The sequence below is a fragment of the Quercus lobata genome, chromosome 4 (genome assembly GCF_001633185.2).
Source record: "Quercus lobata isolate SW786 chromosome 4, ValleyOak3.0 Primary Assembly, whole genome shotgun sequence".
Lineage (NCBI taxonomy): Eukaryota > Viridiplantae > Streptophyta > Magnoliopsida > Fagales > Fagaceae > Quercus > Quercus lobata.
This window is the reverse complement of record NC_044907.1, coordinates 52,216,939-52,226,727: the sequence shown is the minus strand read 5'-3', so window position 1 is coordinate 52,226,727 and position 9,789 is coordinate 52,216,939.

Here is a 9,789-nt window from a genome sequence, read left to right as displayed (position 1 = left end):
GGAAGAACTTGGATTTAAAAATCCGGTAGAATTGGGATTCTTTATTATGAAGAATGCGACAAGCTTGCTTGGCCAAGAGCACATCATTGAACAAGGCCAGATTTTTGAAACCTATACCACCTTCCGCCTTTGGCTTGCACAAAACCTCCTAACTGACCTAATGAATTTTTTGGTGGTCACCATGTTGGCCCCACCAAAATTTCCTAATCAAACTCTCAATTTCATCACACAAACCCAAAGGAAGTTTAAAGCAATTCAGGGTATAAGTGGGGATGGTCAAACAAAGAATTTGAATATATTGCATCCAAAATTTCTCCCACCTCACCCCAAAATTTGTTTTTTCTTAGAGCATTAGCATCAACCATTTTTTAAAAATATATTATTTTAATACATCCAAACTTTGTCTCCACTTCGTCATTTTCTTTCCTCATGTAGAAAGGATTATTGGTCTGAATTGGCTTGACTGTTTGGTGAAGCGCCTCATATTTCGTAATCCATGATTCAGGAATAAGGGAAGTCATCTGGTCTCTTGTAAGTTGTCTTGGGACAAACGTACACATAGGGTTCATCCCCGGATTAACAAGGTATCTTTCGTTTGGGCCATGGCTGGAATCGCCATATCAAAGGCATGATTTTGAAGCCTGTAAGCAAGCTAATAGTAAAGTGTAGCTGCATATGTATCTTGTACCTGAGAAGCTCCTGTGATCTGGACTTGAACCTTGAGAGCATAACAAAGATGAGGTCTTTGAGAGGCATGTTGAAATTTGGAAAAAGTGTGACAAAGACAATTCCTGCATTGAGAGTTGTCTAAACTGTTCCTATAACTACATGTTGATACAATAGAAATCTAGAGTCGAGTAAGATTCTAGAGACTGCAGGGAGTCATTTTCTTCCATGAAAGGTCAGTGCTAATTTTATAGCACCAAAATGAAGATGAATGTACCCTTGTTTTTGCCATGGAACAACAAATTCTTTGGAAAGCGCAAGGGTGATGAAATTTTCACTATCACTTGCTGGAATATTGAATTGGTCAAATTTAGAGGCTTGGACATATTCTTTTACAGTAGGGAATTGAGAAGGGCTAATATATTTTTTATAGTTTTTTTAAGGGAAGACTGGGGCTTATTAAACACAGTGTAGGGATTTACAATGGGGAAGTCAATAATAGGAATCTTACTATCTTTAGGTATACAAGAGATTTCATACAAGTAATCTAGTCTATATGAAATAGATCTACGGAGGGTAAGATCAGAGGAGATTTTGGAGGAATCAATATCTATGGAAGACGAGCTAGCCAAATTATTTTCTTTAAGAAAGAATTGTTTACCCAATACCAGACAGGACAAGAACGCCAACTCTAGGCTCAAATGTCCACAAGGTGACTGTGGTAAACTGAATTCTTTGGAACTTTTAAAACAAACTCCTTAGTGTTCTACTTGATTATCTAATCCAGTGTTTTGATGTGACTAATATAGAGGATCCACATATTGTGGCAATTGTAAATCACAGAGCATACTAATCAGGATAATAATCAATGTATACTAATCAAAGGAGATGAAAATGGTATATGGCTTTTGATGATGCAAAAAATCGTCAGTATAAACTCCTCATCGATACAGATGGATGAAGGCGTTGGCCTCATCCAGAGACGAACCTGTTAGTGCTATTCTTCTCTGGCTATTAATACGGAAGGACGAAGCTGTTGGATTCGTCTAGAGACGAACTTGCAATAAGATATAGATGGAGAAAAAGAAGTACACCAACGTGGCGTTTTGCTAAACACCCTTCGATGATTAAGTTAGAATGAGATTCAATTGAAGTACATTGCAAAAGAATTCAACTTATAGAATAGTTTTTGAGGTGAGAGTTGTGTGCACCTTTGGATTTCGTAGTTCTTTTCTTTTATAGTTGTTTCCTATCTTAATGGATAATAAATCTCAGCCTGTACGAGAAACAACTAATACGTTATCGATGTGAGCTTTGAAGTGCACAGCTTATTTGTTACCGTTGCTTCGTCTATTATGTTTCATCATCAATGCGTGTAATAAATGTGTAACGCTCGCTTTAATTGTCATTAATGGGAATGACAACCCTAGGTTATTTTCTAACTTATCAGAGCCGTTGGTATTAATGGCTGGCTTTTATTGTCTGCCAATGGCTATTTGTCTATTGGTACCCGTACATTACTCCTTAGCTATCTTAGGCGTCGAATGTCTTTTATGGCTTCGTCTGTTATTGATTTCCATACATTACACCTTACTTTGAATAGCATTTAATTCGTTCGTCGGTTACGCTTTTTCCTGTGTAGCGCGTTAATTGTTACTCATGTCATTTATAGAGAACTCATTTAATGTATGCTGTAGTCGTTTGTCACATAGATGATGTTGGCTTGATGGATGAAGCTGGCTTTCTCTTCTTTTGGACGAGGGTAATTTTTCTTCTTATTAGTTGCCCCCTATTCCTACCATTGTTTGTACAAGCACGGTTGGAATATGAAAGGTAATGAAGCCACTTTCATTAGTCAATAGGTTTGTCCAAGCAGAATCTGATGTGAATGAGTCTAAGATCTGCAAGAGAATAACAATGGTGTTTAGACCGTCCACCTATAGGTGACTTTGGTCGTTTGTCCACCTGCAGGTAACTTTGTGTTTATACTGTCTACCCATAGTCGATTTTGTGTTCAGACCGTTCACCCATAGGCTACTTTGGTCTTCTGTCCACCTGTAGGCGACATTGTGTTTAAATCGTCCACTCATAAGCGACTTTGGTCGTTTATCCATCTGTAGGCGACTTTGTTTAGACCATCCACCTGTAGGCGACTTTGGTTATTCGCCCACTTATAGGCGACTTTTGTTTAGACCATCTACCTGTAGGCAACTTTGGTCGTTTGTCCACCCGTAGGCGACTTTGTTTAGATCATCCACCTGTATGCAACTTTAGTTGTCTGTCCACTCATAGGCGACTTTGTTTAGACCATCCACCCGTAGGCGACTTTGGTTGTCCGTCCACCCGTAGGCGACTTTTGTTTAGACTGTCCGCCCGTAGGTGACTTTGTTTAGACCGTCCATCGGTAGACGACTTTGGTTGTCCGTCCACTCGTAGGCAACTTTTGTTTAGACCGTCCACCCGTAGGTGACTTTGGTCGTCCGTCCACCCGTAGGTGACTTTTGTTTAGACCGTCCAACCATAGGAGACTTTGGTCTTCTATCCACCAGTAGACGACTTTTATTCAGACTGTCCACCCGTAGGAGACTTTGGTCGTTCATCCACTTGTAGGTGACTTTATTTGTCCGTCCAGTTATAGGCGACTTTTTATATTTAGACTGTCCACCCATAGACAACAACTTTGGTTATTCGATTCCTTCTACCCAATGCATCATAAGTGGAGAAATTTTTTTATTCAAATGGTAAGTCTCAAATAAGAAAATAACATCAAACTATAAGTTGCATCAAAGCATGACACTTATAAGCAATGTATGCAATGGAAATGCAAACATGGTTGTAGGGAGTGAAGGAGTGAACTACTGGTAGTAAAGTGTTTGGCGTACCAAGGACGAGGTAGCTTCTACCTGTCAAGTGTCTCTTGTCGGGTGGTTGTCGTCCAAAGAGACTTTCCAATTCTTCTTTTGGTTCTACCATTAATCTTTGGTCTTCAAGGGGTGCTCTAAGTTGTTCTTCCGCTCTGCCATCAATCTTGTAGTGCCTTATGTGATCATTCTTATCTCTCCAAGGGGTGCTCTAGACTATTCTTCCGCTCTGCCTAGTTGCTCTGGTCCTTGTAGAGGTTGTATCCAAGGTCCACCTCTAATAAATCGCTGTAACTTCCCCTTTCGAATAAGGGCTTCGACTTGACTTTTTAGCTCGTAGCATTCAAAAATATTATGTATATGGTCATGATGGAAGCGACAATATTTTTCCCTTGATCGTTTGTCTGGGTCTCCTTTTAGCTTTTATGGCCAATTGAGTGCGGGTTCATCACTGATCTGCATCAATAGTTGATCCAGTGGAGTATTTAGTGGGTGAAGTTGATGATTCACTCGGATGGAGGCCTCGCCTTCTTGTTGTCTCTCTTCCTTTTGTACCGCGAGGTCTTCTCTCTAGTGTCAAGTTGGGTATCTTCTGTATTTTCCCTCTTCCTCTTACCTTTTTCATCCTTACGAGCAATTAGTGCGTCCTCCACATTCATGTACTTGGGAGGCTTTAAAAAGCATATCAGCCATGGTTTTTGGCTCGTTCTTCAACATAGAGAAGATGAATTCTCCTTCTTTAAGCCCACTAGAGAAAGTTGTTACAAGGATCATCTCGTCCGCTTCATCTATCAGTAGGGCTTCCTTGTTGAATCAGGCCACATACAATCTCAGGCTCTTATCTTCCCATTGCCTGATTTGCATTAGAGCATGTGTTGAGCATTTATGCCTTTGCCCCCTCCCCCCCCCCCCCCCCAAAAAAAAGTGAGTGATGAAGCTATTGCTCAACTCCTTGAAGGTTGACATAAAGTTTGGCTTGATCTTGCTGGACCAAACTTACACTAGCCCTTTCATGGTGGTAGGAAAGACTCAACACATTATCTCAACACATTATCTCAACAGGGACGCCTTGGAGGATCATGAGAGTCTTGAAAGATTCAAGATGGTCAAGTGGGTCTTTCGTCCCATCATAAGTCTCCAAGGATGGCATCCGAAACTTAGGCAGTAGAGGGCAAGATGTGACTTATGCTGTGAAGGGAGAGTTAGTGTGATGTACCAGGTCGTCAAGCATTGAGGTGGTGCATTTCCTCTTCTGGTCTGCTTATTAGATGCGTTGCTCTCAGCCTCGTCTTCCTCACGATGATCATTCCCTGACTGGCGATTGTTGCTATGCTTTTAATGGTTGCTGGCTTCAAGTTGTGGCTTTCCCAGTTGTTCGATTCTTACTTTTAACGCTTGATTTTGTTGCACTAGGGCTTCATTCTGTTAGGTAAGTAGTTCAATGGTAGCCAAAAGCGTTTGTAGCTGCTTCTCTATGCCGGTAGGGGGATTTTCAATTTCTGGATTGACTGATGTCATTGATCGAGTTTGGACCATATGGCGTTTTATCTTAGGAGTAAAGCAATGGCTAATTACTTAGTCCCTACTAGTGATGCAGAAAATTGTCAGTTGAGTTCTTCGTTTGTGTAGAAGAACGATTTCAACATAGCAGTTGTGAGACCATGCAAATTTTTTGTGTTGTGGAATCCAATTGGTATCGAGAGGAATTCTTATGTCAAGAAAAAGGGAAAATGTATGGCTTTGAAAACGTCCCCATAGACGGTGCCAAACTAATGATGCAAATAATCGTCAATATGAACTCCTCATCAATACAGATGGATGAAGGTGTTGGCCTCATCCAGAGACGAACCTATTAGTGCTATTCTTCTCGGGCTGTCAATACAGAAGGACGAAGCTGTTGGATTCGTCCAAAGACAAACTTGCAATAAAATATGAGAGGGAGAAAAAGAATTCAAACACCCTCCGATGATTAAGTTAGAATGAGATTCAAGCAAAGTACATTGCAAAAGAATTCAACTTATAGAATAGTTTTTGGGGTGAAAGTTGTGTGCACCTTTGGATTCTGTAGTTCTTCTCTTTTATAGTGGTTTTTAGCCTTAATGGATAATGAATCTCAGACTTTACGAGCAATTGCTAGTACGTTATCAATGGGAGCTCTAAAGTGCACAGCTCACTTGTTACCGTTGTTTTGTCTGTTACGTTTCGTCATCAATGTGTGCAATAAATGTGTAACACTCCCTTTGGTCATCATTAATAGGAATGATGACCCTAGGTTATTTTCTAACTCATCAGAGTCGTTGGTATTAATGGCTGGCTTTTATTGTCTGCCAACGGCTATTCATCCGTTGGTGCCCGTACGTTACTTCTTAGCCATCTTAGGTGTCGAATGTCTTTTATGGCTTCATCCGTCATTGATTTCCATATGTTACGCCTTACTTTGAATAGCATTTAATTCGTCCATTGAATAGCAAAATAAAAAAAGAAGTTAGTTGTTAGACACTAATACAAACAAATACTACTACACTAGAACCTCACTCTCCATTGCTTATAGTTACTCTTAATATGGAGGGAAAAAGTTCAAAGGAGAAAGAAGGTTGCTAGCTCGTTAGAACCAACTTTGATGTAACAAATTTATTATCTGAGTAATTTCACCCAAGAAAGCAATCGAATCTCTACCAAAAAAAAAAAAAAAAATGGAGAAAAAACTCACACCCTAGGACCTAGATTACCCATTAAATTGCAACAGAGCTTTATTATCTGTCACCTCAATGAACCAAAGTTTTTATTGGACTAGATACAACTTCCTTCAATTCACTGGAAAAGCCACACTTAAAACTCAAGGGAATTTATTGGACATTCAAATATAAATATAAAAGTCCCAAATAGACAAAACTCTATTTCCTTTAAAAATAATTGAAAGAAGACAAAATCAAAATTGATGCAACTCTGAAATGAAAGAACAGAAAAAGAAAAGGCAAAAATATTGGTTGTCCTTAAAGTTTATATGAAATTTGGTTTTCATCCCTAAACATCTAAACTATCATTTTTTTTTTTTGGTCAATAAACAATTGAAAACATCACACTTTTGGTCCTTCCATCCATGAGGAAACACTTGAAAATTCTCATGCCTAACTCAAAATGCAAAAGGCTTTTAAGGAAACAAATTCCAAGACTAAATAAGACATGGAGAAATGAAAGAACTTATCATCATAATCTTTTTAGCGCCCCTGTGATCGATGAACCTTCGAGTTACCCTATGGAACTAGTCGAAGTACTTATGGTGAAGAGGCATATCACCAAGCACTGCATGACATTGTCGTTCAAATCGATTACCCCAATCGAGGATATGCGCAACATGTTTCTGCGTCCAATCGACACCGACCTTCCCCCTCAAATTAATCCAATGAAGCACTACATCAGTATTAACAGGTTGGGGAATTTCTTGGACCATCCCAAACTAATGAACGACATGATCTGGTGTATGTTTCTCTACTAGGTGGAAACATACAAGCAGCACCGTTGCTGTCCACACTGCCCTCCCTGCAACACAATACGTAGGAAGGTCGCTTAATTCAGTTTCATATGGTTGCAACACCACCTACAATAACCAAAAAACAAGTAGGCAACACATTAGGCAACTTTTCATCTTTTCAAGTAATGAACAATTACAATATGTATATTTCAAAGTTCACCAAAGCTATATCATATTCCTAAATATGTCAAAAAACACATTTTGGTACCTGGTCTGGCAGTATTGAAGCTATTTGCTCAAGATGTTAGAAGGCTTGTTTTTCTTGCTTGGGACCCACAACCACCTACAATCAAGAATGAGGGGATCAATATCTACAACTTTCTTACAAACATACTCTTATGATTAAAACTATAATGTAATCAATCTGTAATGTAATCAAGTTACATGGTTAGGTAATGATCACAGAATGTATATGAGGTGTTTGAGGTAGAAACTTACTTCATGGACAATGGATCACGCACTGGAGGACCATAAGTACCTACTAGCGGGCCATGCTCAACACACGGGCACAAGAATGGAAACCTAGCCCATGCCCAATACTAGACTAACAACAAGGGCCCACCAATCTGATTGGCTGTCTTATCGCTTGCCTTGCATAACTCTGTGTACAACCATGCAAGGCAAGCACTTTCCCAATTGTACCTTCATGGGTTGCGAAGGTCTTCCAATAATTACACCCACATTAGATGCACCCTATCGCCAAACTTGTCCATGAAGATTGTGTCCCCCAATAGCGCTAGAATGTAACACCATGCATACATATGCACCTGATCCTTTTCAGCATTAGGCGGCAATGGAACTGCAACTTACTCCAAAAGCCGTTTAATGACAATCCTTTGGCCTTGTAGTACCAATGTATTATCCAAAGGAACAATAAAGCCAAGGAAGTCCTAGTACACGTCCCTCTAAACTTTCTTAGTGCTCCCAGTTACAGCCTTGCCATCAATAAGAAGCCTGAAAAGAACCTCCACATCTTGCAACGTGATGGTCACCTCACCATGTGGCATGTGGAAGGTGTGAGTCTCGAGCTGCCATTGCTTCACCAAGGCTATTATCAACCCATGATCAATCTCTCTACCTGGGGTCCTGAGGAGTCCCACCAAACCAACTCCCTTAATTATGTCAACCACACGGTCATCCACCATTGGCTCTAGATTGTTAAACTCTTCATTACGATTGCGGCAGGTAAGTGCCACCGGATCCTGCACACAACAAAACCATGGATTAATATAGAATTTACATAAAGTTATACTACGGAAAGTTATACGACATAATGTGTATCTACATTCTATGAATGAAATGGGGTACCATATGAAGGATAGAATTTAGAACATGACAACTAGTTTTAGTGTTGTGTTTTACTTGCCCATTTAAAATAGCATCTGACTGATGTTGGGCTTACAGAGTCAACACCGAATCATCAATGGGTCTCGGTCGTGTAGCCTCAATCTCGTCAGCATTCGCAGCAGCCATAGTGCATAAGAATGACAAGCAGTTAGTTTGATAAATGAGTGACTAGTAAGGTATTAATTGTTTACAGCTCTGACAATGCCTGTATAGATTCTACAAATATTCAACTCTTGAATCATGGGGACTTTTGAAAAAATAGACACTACATGATTTCAACCTCCCATGTCATATTCTAACAGCATCCTACTCTTAAAGAGTAAGGTGGAGAATAGGGATGAGGTAGTGACTTGTGGGTTCAAGACACATTAGATGAGTGATTAACTTACTAATATAAAAAGTGTCCAAACATTCATGTCCATAGTGGTTCTAAACATATAAAATAAAATTCAAAATTTCCAAATTCCTATGCATGAAAAAGAATATCATAAAATCTCATCCAATTTCCCTTCCTTAACCACTTCAATCGCTCTTTCAAGAAACACTCATCTCAGATGTTTGCCGAACACTACAATGGTGATAAGAGGAAGGCTAAAGTAAATTGAGTCCTATCTATTAAAATTTTCACAGTACTTACCTAAGAGATCAATATTTATATTCGATGTTGGCTTGGTCTCAAAGGACCCATTAAGTCCTAGATGGAAATGTTATCTCACTATACCAATTCTTCAACTCTTTCCCTTCCCCTTCCCAGTTCAGACTACATCTCTTATAATGTCTTGATAGTGTGGCAACCACCAAAGTTAACCAATCCCTAGCACACTTCCTTGGGACACCTTCCAAAAAGGTTCATGTGTTTGCTTAATGATTAAATTCTACAAAGAATTGAGCTTAAATTGAGATCCCAAAAGAAGCCTTATACAAACAGGAGAGCCCCTACTCAACAATACTTATAAAAGCATTGTAGTCTAGCTAGATTAACATGCAGCCCTAAAACCACTTTCAGAAAAGTCATAATAGAAGCTTGGGAAGTGGGGCACTCAGGGCAGATAGAATGCAGCCAATAGTGTATAGCATAAAAGAGAGCAAAAATTTATGTGTTGTAATTGGGTGACTAGAAGCACCCTGGGTAATATAATAAGACCCTCTGCTGATGCTCTTAGCCTACTCTAGGAAATCGTCCAAGCAAACTTTTTCCCCATCCATAACTAGATGGATCATCTAACAAATTCAATTAAAACTTTAAATTACACTAAAGTATTCGCAGTTGCAAAGAGCACAATCAAATAGGAAAAAGGATATCACCAGCAAATTGTATGAGTGTTTGGGGTCACCATGAGAATTTTAACAAGATCTTCTAGTGGTCCTCCTTCCTTACTCCTA